This window comes from Chiloscyllium plagiosum, unplaced genomic scaffold (genome assembly GCF_037043375.1).
Source record: "Chiloscyllium plagiosum isolate Xiang-an unplaced genomic scaffold, Cpla_swu_hap1 HiC_scaffold_18, whole genome shotgun sequence".
Lineage (NCBI taxonomy): Eukaryota > Metazoa > Chordata > Chondrichthyes > Orectolobiformes > Hemiscylliidae > Chiloscyllium > Chiloscyllium plagiosum.
The window spans coordinates 28,179,494-28,194,781 of record NW_028270156.1 but is presented as its reverse complement, the minus strand read 5'-3'; the positions used below and the strand labels follow the sequence as shown (position 1 = coordinate 28,194,781).

At 39.4% G+C, this 15,288-nt stretch overlaps 1 long non-coding RNA gene across 1 annotated transcript in view; it reads right to left on the bottom strand.

Moving 5' to 3' along the window:
- Window positions 1–2,787: 2,787 nt before the first annotated feature.
- Window positions 2,788–15,288, bottom strand: part of LOC122557705 (uncharacterized) — a 117,625-nt gene continuing 105,124 nt past the window's right edge. Inside the window, exons 2-3 of the long non-coding RNA XR_015760128.1 lie at window positions 5,160–5,230; window positions 2,788–3,099 (exon numbers count right to left, since the gene is read on the bottom strand). This is a non-coding gene — a long non-coding RNA (uncharacterized LOC122557705). The remainder of the gene's footprint in view (window positions 3,100–5,159; window positions 5,231–15,288) is intronic.

The window sequence follows — 15,288 nt, the reverse complement described above, 5'->3', positions numbered from 1 at the left end:
GAGGATTGATGAGGGCAGAGCAGTAGAGGCAATCGACAAGGTTCCCCATGGGAGACTGATTAGCGAGGTTAGATCTCATGGAATACAGGGAGAACTAGCCATTTGGATACAGAACTGGCTCAAAGGTAGAAGACAGAGGGTGGTGGTGGAGGGTTGTTTTTCAGACTGGAGGCCTGTGACCAGTGGAGTGCCAAAAGGATCAGTGCTGGGTCCTCTACTTTTTATCATTTACATAAATGATTCGCATCCGAGCATAAGAGGTACAGTTAGTAAGTTTGCAGATGACACCAAAATTGGAGGTGTAGTGGACAGCGAAGAGGGTTACCTCCGATTACGACAGGATCTTGACCAGATGGGTCAATGGGCTGAGAAGTGGCAGATGGAGTTTAATTCAGATAAATGCGAGGTGCTGCATTTTGGGAAAGCAAATCTTAGCAGGACTTATACTTAATGGTAAGGTCTGAGGGAGTATTGCTGAACAAAGAGACCTTTGAGTGCAGGTTCATAGCTCCTTGAAAGTGGAGTCGCAGGTAGATAGGATAGTGAAGAACGTGATTGGTATGCCTTCCTTTATTGGTCAGAGTATTGAGTACAGAAATTGGGAGGTCATGTTGCGGCTGTACAGGGCATTGGTTAGGCCACTGTTGGAATATTGCATGCATTTCTGGTCTCTTTCCTATCGGAAAGATGTTGTGAAACTTGAAAGGGTTCAGAAAAGATTTACAAGAATGTTGCCAGGGTTGGAGGATTTGAGCTATAGGGTGAGGCTGAACAGACTGGGGCTGTTTTCCCTGGAGCGTCGGAAGCTGAGGGGTGACCTTCTTGTGGTTTACAAAATTGAGGGGAATGGATAGGGTAAATAGGCAAAGTCTTTTCCCTGGGTTGGGGAGTCCAGAACTAGAGGGCATAGGTTTAGTGTGAGATGGGAAAGATATAAAAGAGATCTACAAGGCAACTTTTTCACGCAGAGGGTGGTACATATATGGAATGAGCTGCCAGAGGAAGTGGTGGAGGCTGGTACAATTGCAACATTTAAGAGGCATTTGGATGGGTATATGAATAGGAAGGGTTTGGAGGGATATGGGCTGGGTGCTGGCAGGTGGGACTAGATTGATTGGGATATATGGACGGGTTGGACCAAAGGGTTTGTTTCCATGCTGTACATCTCTGACTTTATGACTCTATAATTGCATGCATTATGCAGTGAAGCAGTTATCCTGGGGAACAGACAACTGAAGAGAGAAACACTTTAGTCGGTTCAAATATTTTTTTAGTAGGCTTCAAAATATCCAGATTTGGGACATTATTTAGCCAACTTGATAACTGAAGATTCATCTGCAATTTTTTCTCCATTATTTTGGAAGAGACATTATAATCAAATTTTTTTTTTTGTTTGTAGTGAGATAGCAGAAAGAAGTATTGTTAAGCATTCATATACTTAACGTTGTAATGTTAGGAGTTTGGAGGATAAACATATTCCTGGCACACACTCTAATTGTCATGCTTCGATATTTTTAATCAGCCTGTGAAAGAGAAGGGTAGGTCACACCTTTGATGTGATCTATTGGATAATTGTTTTGTTTTGGAGGTTATCGTAATTTATTTAGATGTGCTGTTGAATTTGAATTGCTCTGATTTCATTTGAAGAATCCATTTATCTCTTTGATCATCTAAAAATATCTCTGAGCAAACAGGATACTGATGCAGAACTAATACCTACTTTCTTGCACTGTTGTACAAAGTCCAGGAGGACTTGGTTCTCAACTTAATTCCTGCCAATGTTTATTTGCTGAATTTTAATGTCCAATTATCACATCACCCAGATCAGATATTGGTTGTTTTGTTTAACACAACATGTCAAGTTTAAGAATGACAGTAGGCATTTGGTAGCGTCAGTAGTTTTCAGATTAGAGCATAAATTCAACAGGTTATCATGCTATGGATTTTATAAATCGGTGCTCAAATTGAGGTTTTGTGACATGGGAAACTTGAACATTATCAGCTTGATGCAATATTAACAGTTCTTCAAGTGACAAGTCTGCAATGTAATTAATAGATTATTGAAACAAATGCTTTCTGTTCTGAAGGCACGCATGCCTGCAGACTCCCCTCAGAATGTTGATCACGATCAATCTCCTAGGGTTTACAAAGATGGTCATCTGTGCTGAAGCAGTGGGTGACAATTAAGATCATCTCGTTACGGTGATTTTTTTTGCTTCAGTTAACATGAAAGTGGCATGGCTAATGTTGTGTCTGGTGGCATTTAGCAATCCCTAATCTAATCAGGAATCAATACTTGTTATCCCGACTGGAACTTGATGTTGCAAGCATTTTCATTTTGGAGTGTATATTGACTGTGCAATTTAACAATTTGTGAAAAATGTTGGGGATAATATGTGTAATCCAGATTCCATCTCCACCTTGAAAATGTACAAGTTATGGATTTTAAATCTAAGATTTACTGTCACAATGGGCCTGTAGATAAACAGTATTTCTGCAGAACACATGAAAACCTCCAACATCAGTTCCAGGACTATTGAGAAACAGCAGATTAGTCTCTGGAAGGATGTAAGGGAAGGCTTTCTGATTTTAATTATCATCCAATGTCGAATGCTGGAACAGGAGTGCGAAGACAGGTTGGTCGTGGCTGTAATGCACTCCATGGTCAAATGTCCTGCCAAAATATTTTTTTTCTTCTTGGCACACTCACAGTATGATATTTGAGATGAGACGTAAGTAGTGACTTTTCTATTTTGGAATTGAACCCTCATAGAATCAGGATTCCTCAAGAATGGGGAAACAAAAGAAAACTAGATTTGAAAGTTGATTTCTAGTTAACAAGTAAAACTCAATAACATGCTCTCATGTCTTTCTAAAAAGTAGTCTCATTTTAAGTTCCTGGCTGTAGAATTCTCAAATTTTGTGTTTTATTAAAAAGCTATAAAATTAAATATTTTGCTAATTGTTATGCAAAATAATCATAAAAGATATCAATGTCTGGGTCATCCCTCTTGCTACGTCCAGCATTCCTTAGGAATAAGGATGGTGCTTTCTTTCGTTGTTTGCTTGGCTTAGGAATTACTGGTTTTATGCCATATTCTGAAAAGACAAGCAAAAGACTCTTTTTATTATTTTATAAATTAAGATGTGCTTATTTTCTTTAGCCGTGTTCATACAGATTCCTGGAGTTGTCTTCATGGAATGCAAAATCTGTGTTGACATTCCCATATCAACACTCAAACATATTCAACTACATTTTTCCAACTCTGATGTCAAATGATCAGCAAGCACAGTCTTCTAAAAGTGCTTTGAAAGGCATCTTGCATTGACTAGAGAAAAATTCGTGATACATGCTTGAAGTAATTTTGAGTCCAGGGTGAACTATAAGTCTGTGCAGAATGATAAAAAAAAAAGCTTAAAAAAAACTGAAAGAACTACAGATGATAGAAAATCAGAAACTGTTGGAAAGATGCAGCAGGTCTGTCAGCAGCTGCGGAGAGAAATCAGTTAATGTTTCACGTCCAGTGACCCTTCAGAACTGATTGTAGTGAGGAAAGAGTTTGTATAAATGCTAAAGATAGGGTGGGAAGACAGGGGAGGAGTAAACAATAGGTGGAGATGAAGCCCAGAGAGAGAGAGAGGCAACAGTCGGACAGACTAAGGAATGGGTAAAAGCTAGCCTGGAAAAATGAATAGCTGCTAATGGGTTGGTCATAGTAGTGATGCTTGTGATGACAAGGTGTGGTGTGTGGAGATTGGGTAGGAACATGGGAGAAGGTGCTTGGGCTGTAAAATTATTGCATTTGATTTTGAGTCCAGAAGGTTGCAAAGTTCCCAAGCAAAAAATGAGGTAGTGTTCTTCCAGCTTGCACTGAGCTTCACTGGAGCACTGGAAATATTGACCAGTGGACATTGTGATCTGTTGAAATGGCAGGCAAACAGAAGCATGGTCATTTTGACAAACAGATTGTAGGGTTCTCTCCACAGATGCTGCCAGACATGCTGATTGTGTTTCATTTCATCAAAGATATCAAGGAAAGCAGAAGCAAAATTATTCCCACTCCAGTAGGAATGTTGTACTATGAGATGGTGTAGCCTATTCAAAATAGTGGGGGGAAAATATATTTATACAGAATCACTTGTGAGAAAACAGTAGCCTTCTCAATAATTTTGAAGTGGTTTAACACATGGTAAAACTCTATATGGCTTGCAAATTTCAGTTTTTTAAACTTATTACTATCTCTGCCATACTTAACTATTTGAGTGACCTCCTCTGGTGTTCTCAATGGATTATCTACTTATATCCTTGAAATGTTGCACTATTCTACACCAGTACATGTCCCTCAATCTTCCAACTCCAGTCTAGTGAGCATTTTCCTTGATGTCCTCATATACATGGCTTCAGTATTAATTTATAGCCCTACTGTTTGATATTTATCTCCTTTTATTTCCATCCCTCATTTTCCTGAATACCTTGTCTCCAACCTACCATTCTTTTTGAGTCAGGACCAAGTTTTTCCCACATCATTGTGTCTTTAATCCATGGTTCTTTTTAAAAGATCTGCTCAAAAATCGATGAGTTCATGTGTTCATTCAGTCAGATCTGTAACTTGCTCATTACTGATCCAGGTAATGCTTTTGAAAATGGTGGTGTTGCAGGAGTACAGTGCTATGGTTGTTGTTAATATTAAAGTATGGACCTGTGGCTAATATGCCTCTCAGCCGAGCTGACTTACCGCAGCACTAGCTTATCTTCCTGGTCTGTTTGAGGTATTGCTTTCTTAGATGATTGCTTCATCACCAATTCAACTAGGTGCTCTTTTGATTTAATCAATCAAATTTTAGTTTTCCAATGAAATCTTTTTGTACTTAGTGCTATAAGTATTTGGTGTAACTGATCACACCGATCGTTGTCATTGGGGAATATACTGAAACGGGTGAAAGAAGAGTTCTATCTGGTGTATTGGCTAATAATTATCCCTAATCCACTCAAACCAGATTATTTGCTAATTATTTCAGTGCTGTTTATGGAGCTTGCTGCGCACAAATTGGCTGTGCTGTTTCCTACATTACTAGTGATCCATCAAAAATGCTTCATTTACAATAAATGCAAGTCATTTTTTTCTTAAAATAAACAAGGAATCAAAGGTTGGCTTTACCATCTAAATATCCAAAGTGCTGTCTTGGGTGATTCAAGTCCATTGCATTCCCAATATTTTCTTTCTTCACTCTGATAGTGAAATGGAGGAATAAACAGCAAAAAAAATTAGGCGAGCTTTACACCATATCATTTATCTTTAATCTTTGATAAATATACATTAGAAATAAATTATTCCTGTTAACATTGGCATACCGTTTCAGTGTGAGTGTTACACTCAAATCAAAAAGTACCAAAAATAAGAGAAAATTGAGATAAAATCTGTTTAAATAGTTGTGCTTTGTATTAATGAAAGTGTTCATTTTTCCTTTTAAAGGAAAAATAAAATCAAAATGTATACAAGAATCGAATAAAAAGTAGCGATATCAACTCATAACATTATAAAATACAGTTCTGCCTAGGTGAGTGAAAAATCAAACTTTAAATAGAACTGTTTTTAAAGATCATCACCAAAACATCACTGCGTATGCACTTATGATGTCACTCTTTGTGAGGCACGAATGTTCTTTTTGTGGAGAGCTTTGCTTCTAATTGGCCAGATAGAAATTCATACACATGGATGTTTTTTCTTTAGAAAAAGAAATGTTGAAGTTCATTGTTTTGCTCTGCTCAGATGGAGACTTGTTTTCAAAAGCAAAGCTTTAACTCTGGTTGTACTGTAGCAGTGGATTCCTGTTTCTTAGAGTAATTATGCAGCAGGAGTCAAATAAAAAGTAGCATTTTAAGAATTGAAAACAAACTCTAAATAGATGACTAACACACAAATTACAGTGTAATGTCTCTTTTATCAAAGACAATTATTAGTAGAATACCAATATAGCAGAGGATCTCTGTAAATTTATTTTTCGATAGCAATTTTCATGTGATTTGCATACTCAGTTCAACCATAGGGGCACTGAGAGTTGTGGAGCCTGCCTGATAATGATTAAATCAAACTCCACATTCAACACAAACAACAACACAGCTTTCTCCAGCATTTTGTTTTTGCTTCAGGTCTGCAGCATCTGCAGTCCTTTGTTTTGTTCTACACAACTGTTGTGTGTGCCTTCTCTTCCACTATTGCCAACCAGCAATTCTGCTTGTGTTGCAAATAGGCATAGCCTTAAAGCAAGTGGACTGCAGAGTTCACCTGCCAAAAAAGGCTGTACTCTCCTCTGAGAATTTGTATCACTTTTCCTTAACAGGACATTTTGCAAGAAATAGTAATGTAGAGTGCAAGATGAAAAGCTTCAACATAATGTCTCACTTCAATAATATTCTAGCAATTACATTATGCTACATTGTATGAGAAAAGCTGGTATAGTTACAACAGTGGTGTTTAGCTGACAATGTGGAAAATTGCCCAAATATATCTTGTACACACAATGTAGGAGAAATTCAACCTTTCCACATACTACCCCATCAGTCTGCTCTCGATCATCAGTAAAATGATGGAAGGTGTCATCAACAGTGCAATCAAACAGCACCCACACAGCAAAGACCTCCTCAGTGATGCATAATTTGGGTTCCACCAGGGCCACTCAACTCCTGACTTCATTCCAGCCTTTGTTCAAACATAGACAAAAGAGCTGAATTCCACTGGTGAGGTGAGAGTGAAAGTCTTTGACATTAAGGCTATGTTTTAACAAATGTGGCATCAATGCATCCTAGCAAAACTGGAATCATTGGATAGAAGAGGCCAAACACTTCACTGGTTGGAATCAATCCTGACACGTAAGGTAGATATGGTTGTTGGTGGTCAGTCATCTCAGCTCCAGGAGTTCCTCAGGCTAGTGTCCTTGGCCCAACCATTTTCAGCTACTTCATCAATGGCATTATTGCCATCATAAGGTCAGAAGTAGAGATATTCAGTAGGGTCAGAACTAGGGAACTATTGAATTGTGAGTCTGTCATCAGTGGTGGAGGGTGTTCTGAAAGAGGATTTACGTGGATTTGGAGAGGTAAAGACTGACTAAGGATAGTCGGTATGGTTTTGTGTTTGGGAGATCATTACTCACAATTTAATTGAGTTTTTTGAGGAGAGAACCAACAAGATTGAGGGCAGAGCGGTAAAAGCCTTTGACAAGGTTCTGTGTGATAGACTAATTAGTAAAGTTAAATAACATAGGATTCAGGGAGAGCTTGTTAGTGGAAGACAGAAGGCGATATTGGAGGGTTGTTTTTCAGACTGCAGGTCTGTGACCAGCAGTGTTCCACAGAGGTCAGTACTGGGTCCACTTTTTTTTGTCATTTATATAAACAGGTTGAATGAGAATATTGGAGACCTGGTTAGTAAGTTTGCGGATGGCACCAAAATTAGTGGTATAGTCGATAGTGAAGATTATCTAAGATTATAAAAGGATTTTGATCAATTAAGTCAATGGGATGAGGAGTGACAAATGGGGTTTAAAATGGATAAATGTGAGCTTTTGCATTTTCATAAAATGAACAAGTGTGGACTCATACAATTAATGGTAGGGCCCTGAGTTGTGTTATTGAACAGTGACACCTAGGGGTTCAGCTCCATAGTTCTTGTCACATTTGCCTTCATTGCTCAGACCATTGCGTAAAGGAGTTGGGACATAATGTTGAGGTTGTACAGGACGTTGGTGAGGCCATTTTCGGAACACATATACAGTCCTGGTCGCCCTGATTTAGGAAGAATATTATTAAACCGGACAGGGTTCAGAAAAGATTTACCAGGATGTACTGGGAATGGAGGGTTTGAGTTATCAGGCCTCTCCTTTTATTTCACTGGAGCATAGGAGGTTGAGGAGTGGCCTTATAGAGGTTTCTAAAATCACAAGAGGCTTAGATAAGGTGAATAGCAAAGATTTTTTCCTGAGGGTGGGGAGTTAAAATCTAGGGGGATATATTTTTAAGGTGAGAGAAGAAAGATTTAAAAGCGATCTGACAGGCAACTTTTTCACACAGAGTGAAAATGGAATAAACTGCCAGAGAAAGTGTTAGATGCAGATATAGTTACAACATTTAAAAGATATTTGGATAGGTACATGAATAGGAAAGGGTTAGAGAGATGTGGGCCAAACACAGGGAAGTGGGACTTGTTTATCTTGAGAAACTTGACCATCATGGATGAGTTGGACCGAAGGATCTGTTTTCGGGCAGTATGACTGTATGGTAGTGAGACCATGACCAATGCATTTCAATACGTGGTGGGGGAAAGATAAGGACAGTTCAAGAAACCAGTGAGTTTTCTTTTTTATAAAATAGTTCTTAAGGCATCATTTATGACCAAAGAAGGAAGGGGACTGAAATGGTTTCAAAAGGACACGGAGCAAAATCATTGACATAAAATGACCACTCTCTGCAGCTAACCTAGATGATTTGGCCAACTTTCACAAAACCAGTGTGGATTAAAAAAAAGACTGTTTGAGTTGAAGTTAATTCCTTTCTAAAAGGAAATCTGTAAAAAGGCAAATCCACCTCAATGGTAGAGGTGAGATAGCAAAAAAAAATTACTTTCCAGGGGTGAATGAGAAGGAAAAACTCCCTACAATTCAGATCACTACAATCAAAACATATTTGTTTTGGGGTAGCACGGTGGCTCAGTGGTTAGCACTGCTGCCTTACAGCACCAGGGTGACTGTCTGTGTGGAGTTTGCACATTCTCCCCGTGTCTGCGTGGATTTTCTCTGGGTGCTCTGGTTTCCTCCCAGGTTAGGTAAATTGGCCATGTTAAATTGCCCATAGTGTTAGGTACATTAGTGAAGGATAACTATGGGATAGGGGAATGGATCTGGGTGGGTTACTGTTCGGAGGGTTGGTGTGGACTTGTTGGGCCAAATGGCCTGTTTCCACACTGTAGGGAATCTAATCTAATCTAATCAAAACATTAACAAATGCAAGATGCTAGACCTTAAAACAATGCTTTCCATAGCGATAAATGTCTCAGAAATACATACAGCAGCATTGTTCCAAGGGAGATTTGGCGAACTTTGAGAATGTTGAAAGGAAGCTACTGTCACAACTTCCATTACAAAAGAAGCTGGCTCAGTTCCCATAGAAACAACAGAGAAGAAGCATGAGGGAGTTGAGGACTCAAAATTGTATATTTTATTTCCTTTTATACTGGACACAATCACCTTTCAACTTTGTACTCGTGTGTTTATGTAGGAATGAAAGAGACTGCATTAAGGCTGTACATATGACATTTATTATTTTTTTCAGGGTTAACATTAAACCTTCTTTCACTCAAGAAAGCCTTATGATTGGTTCCTATTGCTACTGTAAAAATAAGTTCGCTGTGTTTTAAAAGGAACAGAGAGATATGCTCTCATGCTAAAATAATGTAAATATTTGTTGTAACCATTTGGGGAGGTTCAGAAGAGGTGTGCTGAATCAAACCTCTCCACCTGGTCATACTGAGTCTTACTTTAATGACATAAAAAAGACCGCTTTCAGACAGTCAGGCAGTCCCTCATTGTCAATTGGAGATTGCAAGACCGATTTTTCTTGTTGTGTACACTAGGGTATATGAAATAAAATGACCTCCTTCTTCAAGGACCGCAATTTCCCCCCCGACGTGATCGACGATGCCCTCCACCGCATCTCTTCCACTTCCCGATCCTCCGCCCTTGAACCCCGCCCCTCCAACCGCCACCAGGACAGAACCCCACTGGTCCTCACCTACCACCCCACTAACCTCCATGTACAGCGCATCATCCGCCGTCATTTCCGCCACCTCCAAACGGACCCCACCACCAAGGATATATTTCCCTCCCCTCCCCTATCAGCATTCCGTAAAGACCACTCCCTCCGTGACTCCCTCGTCAGATCCACACCCCCCACCAACCCAACCTCCACTCCCGGCACCTTCCCCTGCAACCACAGGAGGTGCAAGACTTGCGTCCACACCTCCCCTCTCACCTCCCTCCAAGGCCCCAAAGGAAACTTCCATATCTGCCACAGATTCACCTGTACCTCCACACATATCATCTATTACATCCTCTGTACCCGATGTGGCCTCCTCTATATTGGGGAGACAGGCCGCCTACTTGCGGAGCGTTTCAGAGAACACCTCTGGGACACCCGGACCAACCAACCCAACCACCCTGTAGCTCAACATTTCAATTCCCCCTCCCACTCCACCAAGGATATGCAGGTCTTTGGACTCCTCCATCGTCAGACCACAGCGAAACGACGGTTGGAGGAAGAACGCCTCATCTTCCGGCTAGGAACCCTCCAACCACAAGGGATGAACTCGGATTTCACCAGTTTCCTCATTTCCCCTCCCCCCAGCCTGTCTCAGTCAAATCCATCAAATTCAGCACCGCCTCCCTAACCTGCAATCTTCTTCCCGACCTCTCCGCCCCCACCCCAATCTGTCCTATCACCCTCACCTTGACCTTTTTCCACCTATCACATTTCCGACGCCCCTCCCCCAAGTCCCTCCTCCCTATCTTTTATCTTAGCCTGCTGGACAAACTTTCCTCATTCCTGAAGAAGGGCTAATGCCCGAAACGTCGATTCTCCTGTTCCCTAGATGCTGCCTGACCTGCTGCGCTTCTCCAGCAACACATTTCCATATATGAAATAAAAGTTGAATTAAATGGATTCAAGCTATTTCTCATTGAATGGCTAGAGGGATGGAATGACCTCCTGCCATATCTTTGGTCATCAACTTCCAGGAGAGAAGCTGTATGATATCAGTTATCCACTCCACTCTGCATACTGACTTGTTACAATACAGGTGGCCATTCAGCTCACCTTGTCCACAACGGTTTCCTGAATGCCACTCGCCTTTCTTTTCCGTGTAACCCTGTATACCTTGTTTTCAGATAACAATCTAATGCCCTTTCAAATGTTTCAATTGAAACTGTCTTGCAGTGCCTCTTGACAATGTCCTTCATTGTGTGAAAAATATTTTCCTCTTGTCACCGTTACTTCATTTACCAATTACCTTAAATCTGCACCTTCTCATTCCTTATCCTTTCATGAATGGGAACATTTTTCTCTACCTAATCTATCCAGAATCCTTGTAATTTTGAACACCTTTCATCTCCTATCAACTTTCTTTCAGAAATACAGTCCTAACTTAACAGTGCACTCGACTCTTGGTTTCGTAATGTCGGATCTCCCTTTCTAGGTAAAAGCAATGACTGCAGATGCTGGAAACCAGAGTCTCCCTTTCTCCCAACTTCTATCCCTCATGGGATGAAATACTGGCTGAAAGCTTGTCTTATGCACCAACATGTACTCATCTGCTAATTCTGCTGCCCTTCTCACTTCCTAAACGTTCTGTTCCTCCACGTGAAGTCTTACCATCTCTGGAAGTAAGTTTTTAATCTCCTCCAGCAAAATAATCTTTCTTAGAACTTCAAAGGTCTTAACTATTTGCCTGTTTAACCTCTTCATAATCTCTTTATACCTCATCTGACAGTGTGATAAATACCTCACTAACTCTGTCTACCAGTTTAGTCTGAACTAGCATTACCCATAAATCCTCAGACCACTCCATCTGCCTTGCCAATTTTTCAAATGAAATAAAGAAGGCTTCAACATCTTTCTCATCAAAATGTGGCAGAATTTTGACATATTTATATATATATCACTACCTTTTTAAATCTCCATCCTGTTAACTTGACTTTGCTGACTAAGTTGCAACTTCTCAAGTTCAAATTTTCTCTTTTTGCTCAGCTAAGAAGTTTCTCTCTCTTTCGTTTTCCTCTTTCTCTCTTCTCGCTCTCTTTCTCTCCCCCTTTATTCTCTCTCTGCTTGGCCAAGAACCTTCCCTCTCTTTCCTCCCTTTCCAACTGTTTATCTTCTAACTCCATTTTCCTCAATTGTAATTTAAATTTTTCCACCTCTACGGCACTTGTCTGTTTCTCTGACAAACCTAAGTGTTTGAGTAACTCCCTTAAAATTTCAGCTTTACTTTTGTCTTTGGTTAAACCCAAATCTAACATATTTGCTAATTCTAAACATAAGACCTTTTTCTTTCCTTCTAAACTTTATTGGCAAATTTGAGGATCAACTTCAAATCCCAGAACTTCTTTTGCAATTTTAAGAGCCATTCCTCTCACTTATAATTTAATCAACCACAAGTCACCGTAATTAAACAAATTGTCTCACCTACATTTTATTTAAAGATCTAGGACACTAACCTGCAAGTGTTTAAATCTGCTGAGAATTTTCGTATCCCCAAATCTATTCAAATCTGTCTAGCCAGTTCAAATCATGGACCCGAGCCCCCAAACTGTTACAGTACGGGGTCAACACCTCTGCTAATTTAAAATGCAACACAGAAAAAACTCATCCCATGCAGTAATCGGTGAAAATTCGATAGATCAAGAGCTATTTAAAGTAAAAATTAACTTTATTTCTTAAGATATAACAGAGAATAATTAACTAACAACTATTTACAAGTCCTTCTTCTAACCTATCTTTTACCTTCCCCCTTCTACAATACTAGTCTGATAAAACTCACAATTAAGGTTTACAAAACAAAACTTCTTAACTCAAAACCAGACAGCTTTCAGTTTTCTCTGGATTCCCGTCTTCTTCTTCTTGGGGATTCTGCTTCACAGGTTACTGGTCAATAAAGATACCTTTTAAGATAGCTATTTTTCAGACAGTCTTTACAGGTTGGCAGTTCTCCTCCCAACTGTTCAATTTTCTCCCATCTTATACCACCAAAGCATTGGATTGTGTTATTGGCTTTTAGGATTGTCAATATACTAAATTCAAACTTGATTGAAGTTTGTTTTTTTTAAAACTGATTGGCCTAATTCAAATCTGTTTTTGTCTTCAGGCTACCAGCTACCCTAGCTACCCCAGTAGCTGGACCACATGTTACATTTTGTTCAGAACACTTGGTGCTATCATTGAGTTTTTAACAGTACACCCACATCTTCATAACACTATTGTTTTATCCTACTACCAAATTATACACCCACCTCTTTCTATACGACTGATTTATTTGCTATGCAATCATAGATCAATGTTAGGCCAGTTAGTTTAACATCTGTCATCATGAAAAGGCTAGAATCCATTAGAAGATGGTAGTAGCAGGTTATTTAGAAAATTTATAATACAGAGGAACCTTGATTATCCGACAGTCAATTATCCGAATATCAAATTGTCCAGCAAGATAGCAAGTTCTTGATGCTTGGCCAAACATTTGATTATCCAGAATTTGATTAACCAAACAAAATACTCCCCACCCATGTCCTTTGGATAATCAAGTTTCCTCCATACATCAGATAAAGTTAACATGGTTTTATGAAAGGGAAAGTGTGTTTGACAAATTTATTAGAGCCATTTAACAGACAATATGAACTTATTTAAATATATAAATGAAAGGGAGAAGTCAAAATGAACACAGATCCCTTAGAAAATGAATCTGGGGATAGTTATGGGGAACAGGAAATTGACAGGAATTAAACTGATTTTGCATTGGTCTTTATGGTGGAAGATACTTCAAACATCCCATTAATGCAAAAGAATGGTGGGGTGGTGGTGAAAGGGGTGGGGTGGAATTAAGTCATCACCACTAGAAAAGTAGTATTGGATAAACTAATGGGACTAAAGGCAGCTAGGTCTTTTGGCGCTGATGTCTTTCATTCAAGGATCTTGAAAGAAGTTGCTACAAAGATAGAGGGTGCACGATTTGTAATTTTCAAAAAAGTCCATGAATTCTAGAGAAGTACTGGAAAATTGTCAATGTGATATCCCGATTTAAAAAGAGAAGGACGTAAAAAGCAAGTAACCAAAGGCCATTAATCTAATGTCTATTGCTGGAATCAGTTATTAAGGAAGTAATAACGGGACATTTGGAAAATCATAATCTAATCGAGAAGGATCAGCATGACTTCATGAAAGGGAAATATCTTCTGACTAATTTATTTGAATTTTTTGAGGATGTCTCAACCAGGGTGGATACAGGGAAACCAATTGACGTTTAATATTTAGACTTCCTGAAGATGTTCGACAAGGTACCTCAACAAAAGTTGAAACTGTCATATAGCCCATGGTGTGGGAGGTAGTATTTTGGCATGGATAGAGAATTAAGTAATGGCCAGTAAACAGTGATTTATTTTTCAGGTTGGCAATGTGTAACCAGTGGATTCATACAGGGATCAGTGCTGAGACTGCAACTTTTCACAGTATTTATTTATGACTCAGAGGAAAGAAGTGAAAGTACTGTAGCCAAACGTTTAGGCCACACAGAAATATTTAGAAAGGCAAGTTGCAAAGGGGATACAAACATATTACAGAGAGATGTTGATAAGTTATATAAATGAGCAAAAAGATTGGCAAATGGAATATAATGTTGTAAAAAGTGAAGGTTTTCATTTTGAAAGGGATGAACAAAAGAACAGAGCATTAGGGTATTATTTAAATAGAGAAAAGTTGCAACATAAGCTGAACAAAGAGACCTTGGAGTACAGGTGCATAGCTCATTGAAAGTGGTATCACAGGTAGATAGGATAGTGAAGAAGGCACTTGGTATGCTTTCTTTTATTGGTCAAAGCATTGAGTATAGGAGTTGGGAGTCATGCTATGGCTGTACAGGACATTGGCTATACCACTTCTGGAATCCTGCGTGCAATTCTCGTCTCCTTCCTGTCAGAAAGATGTTGTGAAACTAAGGGTTCAGAAAAGATTTACAAGCATTTTGCCAGGGTTGGATATTTTGAGCGATAGGGAAAGGTTGAATAGTCTGTGGCTATTTTTCCTGGAGTGTCAGAGGCTGAGGGGTAATAGAGGTTTGTAAATTCATGGGGGGCATGGTTAGGGTAAATAGACACGGTACTTTCCCTGGAGTGGGGGAGTCTAAAACTGTAGGGCACATGTTTAAGGTGAGAGAGTAAAAATTTAAAAGAGACCTAAGGAGGAACATTTTCATTCAGAGGGTGATGCATGTATGGAATGAGCTGCCAGAGGAAGTGGTGGAGTCTGGTATAATTGCAAAATTTAAAAGACATCAGGATGGTATATGAATAGGAAGTGTTTAGACGAATATGGGCCAAATGTTGTAAAATGGGACTAGATTAATTTAGGATATCTGGTCAGCATGCATGAGTTGGACCAAAGGGTTCGTTTCAGTGCTGTATATCCCTATGTCTATGTCTTCAACGTGGGAGTAATTACATATGAAGCACAGGAAGCTAGCACACAGGTACAGC